Below are 13,553 nucleotides of genomic sequence, written 5' to 3' on the forward strand. Positions count from 1 at the left end.
GCCTGATTGTAAGTCAGATGGGGTACTTGTTAAATAGTACATCCAGAATAATACATCCACTGGGCTAAGCCTGGATCTGTGTTTTTACTAAGTGTTCCATGAGATCATTCAGGCAAGCCTGGGAAACAGGAGCCTATCCAGCTGCTTTTGGAGCTACTTAGTAATACGCAATTTGGGAGTTCTATTGTCATTGTTGAAGTCTGTGTTCTGTGCTCACACACACCAAAAAAAAAAAAATAGTGAACTTAATGACATCCAAGGTTGTCAAATAGTGTAGTTGTCAAAAAGTACAAGTAAGTGCTATGGGTTACTTAAGTGTGAGAAACTGAAGCAAAGAAGTTCACTAGTAGAAGCCTGCAGTATGCATGCATACTGTTATCAGGACTCTAGACCAGGAACTCCTAGACCCGGGCTGAGGGGCAGCAGGGCTTCAGAAAATCAGAAACAAAACAATGACGTGGTGGTCAGGCATAAAGGTTGCTTGAGGTGGTGGAACGAAAAAAGGGAGCATGTGCCACTATCTGGATTTATTCAGTGGGGGAAGAACCAATTCTAGGAGAGCTAGTTTCACTGAAAATTACAACCCAAATAAGCAGAAACAGCCTCCCTTTACAGTCACTGCAACAGCTGTCCCGTTGGAGAACTGCCCAAGTTCTTTGCCTGTTTTTTTAATCGGGTTATTTGTTTTCTTGTTGAGTTGTAGGAATTCCTTACAACCCTTAACCAGATACATGATTTGCAAATGTTTTCTCCCATTCTGTAGGTTACCTTTTTCACTATAATGTTTGACCCGCAGAAGTTTTTAGTTCAATGTAGTCGTCCCTTTTGTCTATTTTTCCATCTGTTGTCTATGCTTTTGATACCATATTCAAGACATCATTGCCAAATCCAATGTCCTGAGGCTATTGTTTCTTCTGCAAGTTGTATAGTTTTAGGTCTTACATTCAGATGTTCAATCCATTTTGATTTTGTACATGGTATATATAGGTAAGGGTCCAGCTGCATTCTTCTGCATGTGGATATCCAGGTTTCCCAATATCATTAGTTGAAGAGACTGTCCTTTCCCTGTTTTGTAGTCTTGGCACCTTTGTCAAAAATTATTTGGCTATATATGCAAGGGCTTAGTTCTGGGCTGTTTCACTGGTCTATATACCTGCCTTTATGCCACGCTGTCTTAATTAGTGCAACATTGTAGTATTTTTTGAAACCACGAAGTGTGAGGCCTACAACTTTGTTCCTTTTCTAGCATCTTTTGGCTATCTGGAGTACCATGAGATTCCATATGAATTTTAGGATTTTTTTATTCTACTTTTGCAAAAAATGCCATTGGGATTTTGGTATGGATTGCATTCAACCTTATATATTGCTTTGGGTAATATGCACATTTTAAACAATAACAAGTCTCCCCATCCATAAGCACAGATGTATCCATTTATTTGATTCTTATTTGATTTCTCTTAGCAATATTTTATAGTTTTCAGTGCACAAGTCTTTCACCTCCTTGATTAAGTTTATTCCTACATATTTTACCCATTTTGATGTTGTCGTAAATGGGAATGTTTTCTTAATTTCCTTTTTGAATTCGCCATTGTTAGTGTGTAGGGATGCAAATTATTTTGTCTGTTGACTTTATATCCTGCTACTTTGCTGAAATTGTGAAAATTAAAGCAATTTTGTGTGTGTGATTTCACAGGGTTTTCTACATATAAAATTATATAATCCATGAACAGAGATAATTTAGCTTCTTCCTTTCCAATTAGGGTACCTTTTTATTTCTTTTTCTTGTATAATTACTCTGGATAGGACTTCAGTACTATGTTGACAATGAAGGGGGCGTCTTTGCCTTTTTTCTGATCTTAGAGGAAAAACGTTCAGTCTTTCATGATGATGCTGTTAGCTGTGGGCTCTTCATTATGACTTTTATTATGTTGAGGTAGTTTCCTTCTAATCCTAGTATATCTAGTATTTTTTAATTCATTTTATTATCATTAATCTACAATTACATGAAGAGCATTATGGTTACCAGACTCCCCCCTTCACCAAGTCCCCCCCCACAAACCCCATTACAGTCACTGTCCATCCGCGTAGTAAGATGCTGTAGACTCACTACTTGTCTTTTCTGTGTTGCACATCCCTCCCTATGCCCACCCCACATTATACATGCTAATCGTAAGGCCCCCTTTCTTTTTCCATGCCCTTATCCCTCCCTTCCCACCCCTCCTACCCAGTCCCTTTCCCATTGGTAACCATTAGTCCATTCTTGGGTTCTGTGATTCTGCTGCTGTTTTGTTCCTTCAATTTTTCTTTGTTCTTATACTCCACATATGAGTGAAATCATTTGGTACTTGTCTTTCCCTGCCTGGCTTATTTCACTGAGCATAATACCCTCTAGCTCCATCCATGTTGTTGCAAATGGTAGGATTTGTTTTCTTCTTATGGCTGAGTAATATTCCATTGTGTGTATGTACCACATCTTCTTTATCCATTCATCTATTGATGGACACTTAGGTTTCTTCCATTTCTTGGCTATTGTAAATACTGCTGCAATAAACATAGGGGTGCATCTGTCTTTTTCAAAGAGGACTGCTGCATTCTTAGGGCAAATTCCTACGAGTGGAATTCCTGGGTCAAATGGTATTTCTATTTTGAGCTTTTTGAGGAACCTCCATACTGCTTTCCACAATGGTTGAACTAATTTGCATTCCCACCAGCAGTGTAGGAGGGATCCCCTTTCTCCACAACCTAGCCAACATTTGTTGTTGTTTGTCTTTTGGATGGTAGCGATCCTTACTGGTATGAGGTGATATCTCATTGTGGTTTTAATTTGCATTTCTCTGATGACAAGCAATGTGGAGCATCTTTTCATGTGTCTGTTGGCCATCTGAATTTCCTTAGAGAACTGTCTGCTCAGCTCCTCTGCCCATTTTTTAATTGGATTATTTGCTTTTTGTTTGTTGAGGTGTGTGAGCACTTTATATATTTCGGATGTCAGCCCTTTATCAGATCTGTCATTTATGAATATATTCTCCCATACTGTAGGGTACATTTTTGTTCTATTGATGGTGTCCTTTGCTGTACAGAAGCTTTTCAGCTTGATATAGTCCCATTTGCTCGTTTTTGCTTTTGTTTCCCCTGCCCAGGGAGATATGTTCATGAAAAAGACACTCATGTTTATGTCCAAGAGATTTTTTTTTGTATCATTAATCTACAATTACATGAAAAACATTATGTTTACTAGGCTCCCCCCTTCACCAAGTCCCCCCCACATACCCCTTCACAGTCACTGTCCATCTGTGTAGTAAGATGCTGTAAAATCACTACTTGTCTTCTCTGTGTTGCACAGCCCTCCCCGTGCCCCCACACACACTATACATGCTAATTGTAATGCCCTCTTCCTTTTACCCTGCCCTTATCCCTCCCTTCCCACCCATCCTCCCCAGTCCCTTTCCCTTTGGTAACTCTTAGTCCATTCTTGGGTTCTGTGATTCTGCTGCTGTTTTGTTCCTTCAGTTTTCCTTTGTTCTTATACTCCACATATGAGTGAAATCATTTGGTACTTGTCTTTCTCCGCCTGGCTTATTTCACTGAGCATAATACCCTCTAGCTCCATCCATGTTGTTGCGAATGGTAGGATCTGTTTTTTTCTTATGGCTGAGTAATATTCCATTGTGTGTATGTACCACATCTTCTTTATCCATTCATCTACTGATGGACATTTAGGTTGCTTCCATATCTTGGCTATTGTAAATAGTGCAGTGATAAATATAGGGTTACATCTGTCTTTTTCAAACTGGAGTGCTGCATTCTTAGGGCAAATTCCTAGAAGTGGAATTCCTGCGTCAAATGGTATTTCTATTTTGAGCATTCTGAGGAACCTCCATACTGCTTTCCACAATGGTTGAACTAATTTACATCACCACCAGCATTGTAGGAGGGTTCCCCTTTCTCCACAACCTAGCCAATATTTGTTGTTGTTTGTCTTTTCAATGATGGCAATCCTTACTGGTGTGAGGTGATATCTCATTGTGGTTTTAATTTGCATTTCTCTGATGACAAGTGATGTGGAGCATCTTTTCATGTGTCTATTGGCCATCTGAATTTCTTCTTTAGAGAACTGTCTGTTCAGCAGCTCTGCCCATTTTTTAATTGGATTATTTGCTTTTTGTTTGTTGAGGTGTGTGAGCACTTTATATATTTCGGATGTCAGCCCTTTATCAGATCTGTCATTTATGAATATATTCTCCCATACTGTAGGGTACATTTTTGTTCTATTGATGGTGTCCTTTACTGTACAGAAGCTTTTCAGCTTGATATAGTCCCACTTGTTCATTTTTGCTTTTGTTTCCCTTGCCCAGGGAGATATGTTCATGAAGAAGTCACTCATGTTTATGTCCAAGAGATTTTTGCCTGTGTTTTTTTCCTAAGAGTTTTATGGTTTCATAACTTACATTCAGGTCTTTGATCCATTTCGAATTTACCTTTGTGTATGGTGTTAGACAGTGATCCAGTTTGATTCTCTTACATGCAGCTGTCCAGTTTTGCTAGCACCATCTGTTGAAGAGACTGTCATTTTCCCATTGTATGTCCATGGCTCCTTTATCATATATTAATTGACCATATATGTTTCGGTTAATGTCTGGAGTCTCTATTCTGTTCCACTGGTCTGTGGCTCTGTTCTTGTGCCAGTACCAAACTGTCTTGATTACTGTGGCTTTGTAGTAGAGCTTGAAGTTGGGGAGTGAGATCCCCCCCACTTTATTCTTCCTTCTCAGGATTGCTTTGGCTATTCGGGTCTTTGGTGTTTCTCTATGAATTTTTTAACTATTTGTTCCAGTTTGTTAAAGAATGCTGTTGGTAATTTGATAGGGATTGCATCAAATCTGTATATTGCTTTGGGAAGGATGGCCATTTTGACGATATTAATTCTTCCCTAGCCAAGAGCATGGGATGAGTTTCCATTTGTTAGTGTCCTCCTTAATTTCTCTTAAGAGTGTCTTATAGTTTTCAGGGTATAGGTCTTCCACTTCTTTGGTTAGGCTTATTCCTAGGTATTGATTCTTTTTGATGCAATTGTGAATGGAATTGTTTTCTTGATTTCTCTTTCTATTGGCTCATTGTTAGTGTATAGGAAAGCCACAGATTTCTGTGTGTTAATTTTGTATCCTACAACTTTGCTGCATTCCGATATCAGTTCTAGTAGTTTTGGAGTGGAGTCTTTAGGGTTTTTTATGTACAACATCATGTCATCTGCAAATAGTGACAGTTTAACTTCTTCTTTACCAATCTGAATTCCTTGTATTTCTTTGTTTTGTCTAATAGCCGTGGCTAGGACCTCCAGTACTATGTTGAATAACAGTGGGGAGAGTGGGCATCCCTGTCTTGTTCCCGATCTCAGAGGAAAAGCTTTCAGCTTTTCACTCTTCAGTATGATGTTGGCTGTGGGTTTATTATATATGGCCTTTATTATGTTGAGGTAACCGCCCTCTGTACCCATTTTGTTGAGAGTTTTTACCATGAATGGATGTTGAATTTTATCGAATGCTTTTTCAGCATCTATGGAGATGATCATGTGGGTTTTGTCCTTCTTTTTGTTTATGTGGTGGATGATGTTGATGGATTTTTGGATGTTATACCATCCTTGCATCCCTGGGATGAATCCCACTTGATCACGGTGTATGATCCTTAAGATGTATTTTTGAATTCGGTTTGCTAATATTTTGTTGAGTATTTTTTCATCTACATTCATCAGAGATACTGGTCTGTAATTTTCTTTTTTGGGGGAGTCTTTGCCTGGTTTTGGTATTAGGGTGATGTTGGCTTCACAGAATGAGTTTGGGAGTATTCCCTCCTCTTCTCTTTTTTGGAAAACTTTAAGGAGAATGGGTATTATATCTTCTCTATATTTCTGATAAAATTCTGAGGTAAGTCCATCTGGCCCGGGGGTTTTGTTCTTGGGTAGGTTTCTGATTACTGCTTCAATTTCTTTGCTGGTAATTGGTTTGTTTAGATTTTGTGTTTCTTCCTTGGTCAGTCTTGGAAGGTTGTATTTTTCTAGGAAGTTGTCCATTTCTTCTAGGTTTTCCAGCTTCTTAGCATATAGGTTTTCATAGTAGTTTATGATAATTCTTTGTATTTCTGTGGGCTCCATCGTGATGTTTCCTTTCTCGTTTCTGATTCTGTTGATGTGTGTTGATTCTCTTTTTCTCTTAATAAGTCTAGCTAGAGGCTTATCTATTTTGTTTATTTTCTCAAAGAACCAGCTCTTGGTTTCATTGATTTTTTCTGTTGTTTTATTCTTCTCAATTTTATTTATTTCTTCTCTGATCTTTATTATGTCCCTCCTTCTGCTGACTTTAGGCCTCATTTGTTCTTCTTTTTCCAATTTTGATAGTTGTGACATTAGACTATTCATTTGGGTTTGTTCTTCCTTCTTTAAATATGCCTGGATTGATATATACTTTTAAGACTGCTTTTGCTGCGTCCCACAGAAGTTGGGGCTTTGTGTTGTTGTTGTCATTTATTTCCATATATTGCTGGATCTCCATTTTAATTTGGTCATTGATCCATTGACTATTTAGGAGCGTGTTATTAAGCCTCCATGTGTTTGTGAGCCTTTTTGCTTTCTTTGTACAATTTATTTCTAGTTTTATACCTTTGTGGTCTGAGAAGTTGGTTGGTAGAATTTCAATGTTTTTGAATTTACTGAAGCTCTTTTTGTAGCCTAGTAAGTGGTCTATTCTGGAGAATATTCCATGTGCACTTGAGAAGAATGTGTATCCTGTTGCTTTGGGGTGTAGAGTTCTATAGATGCCTATTAGGTCCATCTGTTCTAGTGTGTTGTTCAGTGCCTCTGTGTCCTTACTTATTTTCTGTCTGGTGGATCTGTCCTTTGGAGTGAGTGGTGTGTTGAAGTCTCCCAAAATGAATGCATTGCATTCTATTTCCTCCTTTAATTCTGTTAGCATTTGTTTCACATATGTTGGTGCTCCTGTATTGGGTGCATATATATTTATAATGGTTATATCCTCTTGTTGGACTGAGCCCTTTATCATTATGTAATGTCCTTCTTTGTCTCTTGTGACTTTCTTTGTTTTCAAGTCTATTTTGTCTGATACTAGTACTGCAACACCTGCTTTTTTCTCCCTATTGTTTGTATGAAATATCTTTTTCCATCCCTTGACTTTTAGTCTGCGCATGTCTTTGGGTTTGAGGTGAGTCTCTTGTAAGCAGCATATAGATGGGTCTTGTTTTTTTATCCATTCAGTGACTCTATGTCTTTTGATTGGTGCATTCAGTCCATTTACATTTAGGGTGATTATCGATAGGTATGTACTTATTGCCATTGCAGGCTTTACATTCATGGTTACCAAGGGTTCCAGGTTACTTTCCTTACTATCTAAGAGTCTAACTTAACTCACTTAGTATGCTGTTACAAACAGAATCTAAAGGTTCTTTTCTATTTCTCCTCCTTTTTCTTCCTCCTTCATTCTTTATATATTAGGTATCAAATTCTGTACTTTTTGTCTATCCCTTGATTGACTTTGGGGATAATTAATTTAGTTTTGCATTTGCTTCGTAATTAGCTGTTCTACTTTATTTACTGTGGTTTTATTACCTCTGGTGACAGCTATCCAACCCTAGGAACACTTCCATCTATAGCAGTCCCTCCAAAATAGACTGTAGAGGTGGTTTGTGGGAGGTAAATTCTCTCAGCTTTTGCTTATCTGGGAATTGTTCAATCCCTCCTTCAAATTTAAATGATAATCTTGCCGGATAAAGTAATCTTGGTTCCAGGCCCTTCTGCTTCGTGGCATTAAACACATCATGCCACTCCCTTCTGGCCTGTAAGGTTTCTGCTGCGATGTCTGATGTTAGTCTGATGTCCTTTCCTTTGTATGTGATCTTATTTCTGTCTCTGGCTGCTTTTAACAGTCTGTCCTTATCCTTGATATTTCCCATTTTAATTACTATGTGTCTTGGTGTTGTCTTCCTTGGGTCCCTTGTGTTGGGAGATCTGTGGATCTCCATGGCCTGAGAGACTATCTCCTTCCCCAGATTGGGGAAGTTTTCAGCAACTACTTCCTCAAAGACACTTTCTATCCCTTTCTCTCTCTCTCTTCTTCTTCTTCTGGTATCCCTATAATGCAAATATTGTTCTGCTTGGATTGGTCACGCAGTTCTCTCAGTATTCTTTCATTCTTAGAGATCCTTTTTTCTCTCTGTGCCTCAGCTTCTTTGTATTCCTCTTCTCTAGTTTCTATTTCATTTATTGTCTCCACCATGTCCAACCTGCTTTTAATACCCTCCATCGTGCTCTTCAACGATTGGATCTCCAACCTGAATTCATTCTGAGTTCTTGGATGTCTTTCCATACCTCCATTAGAATGTTGATGATTTTTATTTTGAACTCCCTTTCAGGAAGAGTCACGAGGTCCATATCATTTAAAACTTTCTCGGGAGTTGTATTAATAATTTTACTCTGGACAAGGTTCCTTTGGCGTTTCATGTTTGTATATGGCGCCCTCTAGTGTCCAGAAGCTGTATTCTGGAGCTGCTCTCAGTCCCTGAAGCAATGTCAGGAGTTGCAGGGGAGCAGTACTGGTGCCTGGGGGGAGGAAAGAGCTGTTCCCCGCCTCCTGGCTCCTGTGCCTGTCTCCACTGCCTGAGCCAGTGGGCCAGTCATGCAGGTATAAGTTTTTGTCCCAGAGCAGCGGGCTATGGATCCCTGCTTTCCACAAGCAGCTGGAATCCCAGTCTCCCCAGGAACTCTGCCTGTATTAACTTTCCAACCCAGTAGTCATGCAAGTCTCATGAAAGCACCATGAAATGTAGGTTTGTGCTCCCAGAGCAGATCTCCGGAGCTAGATATTCAGCAGTACCAAGCCTTTCACTCCCTCCCTGCTCCATTTCTCTTCCTCCCGCTGGTGAGCTGGGGTGGGGGAGGGGCTCCGGTCCCGTGGAGCCACAGCTCTGGTGCATTACCCGGTTCAGTGAGGTCTGCTCCTTTCTCCAGGTGTGTGCAGTCTGGTGCCATCCTCTTTCCTGTTGCTCTCTCAGGATTAGTTGTGCCAACTATATTTTCTAATTGTATCCAGTTTTAGGAGGAAGGCTCTGTCTCTCCTCTCATGCCGCCGTCTTTGTATATCTGGTATTTTTATCATGAAAAAGTGTTGAGTTTTGTCAAATGTTTTTTCTGCATCAATTGAGGTGATTATGTGGTTTTAATCCTTCATTTAATGTGGTATATTATATTAATTGATTTTCATACATTGAACCATCCTTGTATTCTAGATATAGATTGCACTTGATCATGATATGTAATCCTTTTAAGGTACATGTGTGTTACATCTTCCTGGTGAACTGATCATGTTATTGTTCTATAATGTCCTTCTTTGTCTTGTGTCACAGTTTTTGTCCTAAAGTCTATTTTGTGTAAACATGGCTACCCCTGCTCTTTTTAGGTTCCTGTTTGCATTGAGTATCTTTTTCCATCTTTTCACCTCTAGCCTATGTGCATCTTTAGATCTAAAGTGTGTCTCTTATATATGATACATTAGTTTGATCTTGTTTTTTTATCCATTCAGCCAGTCTGCATCTTTTAATGATGTGTTTAATCCTTTACCTATAAAGTAATTGACAGGAGGGAAGGACTGACTGTTGCCATTTTGTTCCTTGTCTTCCATAGGTCATACAGCTTTTTTGTCCCTCTTTTCTTCCTGATTCCTTATTTTGTGTTTCATTGACCTTTTTATACTCACTTACTTAGATTCCCTTTGTGTATATTCTGTACATAGTGTCTGTGTGATTATCATTGCAATTAATGAAACATCTTAAAGTCAAAAATATTTTGTAAACTTATAACAACTTAACTTCAATCATATAAAAACTCTGCTCCTTGACATCTTCACACCCCCTCACACTTTATTATTTAGACAAAATTACCTCTTTTTATATTGCATGTAACATGGCTTTTTAATTACTTTTTATGCTTTTGTTTTTTAAATTCTCTTAGGCACCTATATTACAACACCGCATTCTATGTTTGTCTATATATTTACCTTTACCAAGGGGTTTCATGTTTTTGTATGGTTTCAATTAGTTTATCATCCTTTTGCTTCAAACTTAAAAGGCTCCTTCCAACGTTTCTTTTTTTTCCGAGCCAGTTTGTTTTTCATTGACACCACAGTGCTCAGGCCATTGCCACATATGTCCACAGTGGGCACAGCGTTGCTTCCATAGCTGCTTCCTGGTCTTCAGGTCCTCCTATGCTCACTGAGCTAGCAGCAACGTAGCACGCATTTTCTTGAGCTGCAGTTCCAGAGGCTTGTACTTCTTTACTTCTTTCCCTTGTAGAATTTCCTGAGGTTCTCTTTCTGAATCTTGTTAAAGACAAAAACACAGGCAATAGATTTGCGAACAACTCTCATCTTGGAGACTGTGGACACTTGCACTGCCTGTCATTTTGGTGACTTAGAGCTGGACAGATTCACCTTCAAGTCATCCAGTTGTTTCAGCAGCTCCTCTTTATTTTTGCTTCACATTTTCAGGAGACTTAATCTTGGCCACGGCGGCCTAAGCTGCCACCTCTATGCCTGCTTGAGGGAGAGTGTGTAGGCAAGACCAACGTAGCCTTCCCGCTGGGCTGACAGTAGCTGCTGCTTTATATTCCCTTCCAGCCCCATTCTTTCAGTTCCACCTCCCCACTGTTGTTTTGAAAAGGAATACTTGAAAGCATTAAAAATATGAGGAAATCTTTCTTTTTTTTTTTTTGTAGATAACTATTTTTTATTGAAGGGTAGTTGACACACAGTATTACATTAGTTTCGGGTGTACAACACAGTGATTCAATATTTATATACATGATAATTCTAGGTACCAGCTATCACCATACCAAGCTGTTACAATATTTTGACTATATTCCTTATGCTATACATTACATCCCGGTTACTTATTTATTTTACAATTGGAAGTGTACAATTTTTTTTTGTGAGGGCATCTCTCATATTTATTGATCAAATGGTTGTTAACGACAATAAAATTCTGTATAGGGGAGTCAATGCTCAATGCATAATCATTAATCCAACCCAAGCCTAATTTTCGTCAGTCTCCAATCTTCTGAAGCATAATGAACAAGTTCTTACATGGAGAACAAATTCTTACATAGTGAATAAGTTACATGGTGAACAGTACAAGGGCAGTCATCACAGAAACTTTCGGTTTTGCTCATGCATTATGAACTATAAACAGTCAGCTCAAATATGAATACTCATTTGATTTTTATACTTGATTTTAGGTGGATACCACATTTCTCTCTTTATTATTATTATTTTTAATAAAATGCTGAAGTGGTAGGTAGATACAAGATAAAGGTAGAAAACATAGTTTAGTGTTGTAACACAGCAAATGTAGATGATCAGGTGTGTGCCTGTAGACTATGTATTAATCCAAGCTAGACAAGGGCAATAAAACATCCATGTATGCAGAAGATTTCTCTCAGAACAGGGGGGAGAGGTTCTAAGCCTCACCTCTGTTGATCCCCAATTTCTCACCTGATGGCCCCCCTGCGACTGTGCCTGTCTTAGGTTGTTCCTCCCTTGAGGAATCTTACCCGTCTCTGGCTAAACAGTCATCTTCCGGGGCCATACATGGAAATGTAAAGTTGGTAAGTGAGAGAGAAGCCTTATTGTTTGAAATGGTTAGCTTTTTACTTCTTTGCATATTTATGCCCTGTGTCTTCTATGCTCAGCATTTGTCTTGAGGTATCTTTACCACTTGGAAGAATTATGATACTCAGTAAATTTGATATGAGGCACTAATTCTATTTAGGGTTGTAATTAGGAAAGAAGAAGAAAAGCTATAGAAGTAGCAGGCAGAAGAAAACATGGGAAGATTGATTATTTCTTTGACATATCTTCTTGTAGAGTAACTTCAGCATGTATAGGTTTTAAACTACTAATTAAATTGTGCACACAAATTAACTTAATAGGAGTATAGTTACATAACCAAAGCATACCTGTAATTACCATCCATCTCCAGTGAAACCAAGAAAACCAGTTAGGCAACTTAGGCATTTGTGAAAACTTATCTATGATATGGTGGATATTATCCAACTGTGAACAGTCTGAGAGAAATCAGACAAATTAAAACAACCCATTCCTGGGGACTGTTCACATCCCATATGTTCTTTTAACAGTAAATAGTCTGTAGTTGTAAGATTTTGGAGGGCTACAATTTGCACTTCTAATTCTTGGTTGAGTTCCAAGTCAAATTTGTTGTTTTACTGTATGCACAGGCCAGCTTAGATATCTCCTTCTTCATTCCCAGGGCAAGTCCAGGAACTGGTGGGATGAGTGCATCTACAGCTGTAGCAGTGCGTGGATCTTTGTTGGGATTTCTTGATGACCATCTTCTGGCATGAGTCTTCCAGAGAGTGCTGATGTTGGAAGTTCTTTTTCATATCATATCTTAGTTCATTTTCAGGGTAGCCCAATTAGGCTTTGATCCTCTGTATAAACACAAACAGACCCTTTGCCTACACTTTTATATGCCCTTTATACCCTTGTGTAGAACGCATTGGAGGTCTCCACACAGGAACCGCCTTTTTTTTTATTGCATCATTAATCTACACTTACATGACGAATATTATGTTTACTAGGCTCTCCCCTATACCAGGTACCCCCTATAAACCCCTTTACAGTCACTGTCCATCAGCATAGCAAAATGTTGTAGAATCACTACTTGCCTTTTCTGTGTTGTACAGCCCTTCCCTTTCTCCCACCCCCCCATGCATGCTAATCTTAATATCCCCCTTCTTCTCCCGCCCCCCTTATCCCTCCCTACCCACCCATCCTCCCCAGTCCCTTTCCCTTTGGTACCTGTTAGTCCATTCTTGAGTTCTGTGATTCTGCTGCTGTTTTGTTCCTTCAGTTTTCCTTTGTTCTTATATTCCACAGATGAGTGAAATCATTTGGTATTTCTCTTTCTCCGCTTGGCTTGTTTCACTGAGCATAATACCCTCCAGTTCCATCCATGTTGCTGCAAATGGTTGGATTTGCCCTTTTCTTATGGCTGAGTAGTATTCCATTGTGTATATGTACCACCTCTTCTTTATCCATTCATCTATCAATGGACATTTAGGTTGCTTCCAACTCTTAGCTATTGTAAATAGTGCTGCGATAAACATAGGGGTACATTGGTCTTTCTCATACTTGATTGTTGCATTCTTAGGGTAAATTCCTAGAAGTGCAATTACTGGGTCAAATGGTAAGTCTCTTTTGAGCATTTTGATGTACCTCCATACTGCTTTCCACAATGGTTGAACTAATTTACATTCCCACCAGCAGTGTAGGAGGGTTCCCCTTTCTCCACAACCTCGCCAACATTTGTTGTTGTTTGTCTTTTGGATGGCAGCCATCCTTACTGGTGTGAGGTGATACCTCATTGTAGTTTTAATTTGCATTTCTCTGATAATTAGCAATGTGGAGCATCTTTTCATGTGTCTGTTGGCCATCTGTACTTCTGTTTTGGAGAACTGTCTGTTCTGTTCCTCTGCC

This window comes from Manis pentadactyla, chromosome 7 (assembly GCF_030020395.1).
Source record: "Manis pentadactyla isolate mManPen7 chromosome 7, mManPen7.hap1, whole genome shotgun sequence".
Taxonomy (NCBI): Eukaryota; Metazoa; Chordata; class Mammalia; order Pholidota; family Manidae; genus Manis; species Manis pentadactyla.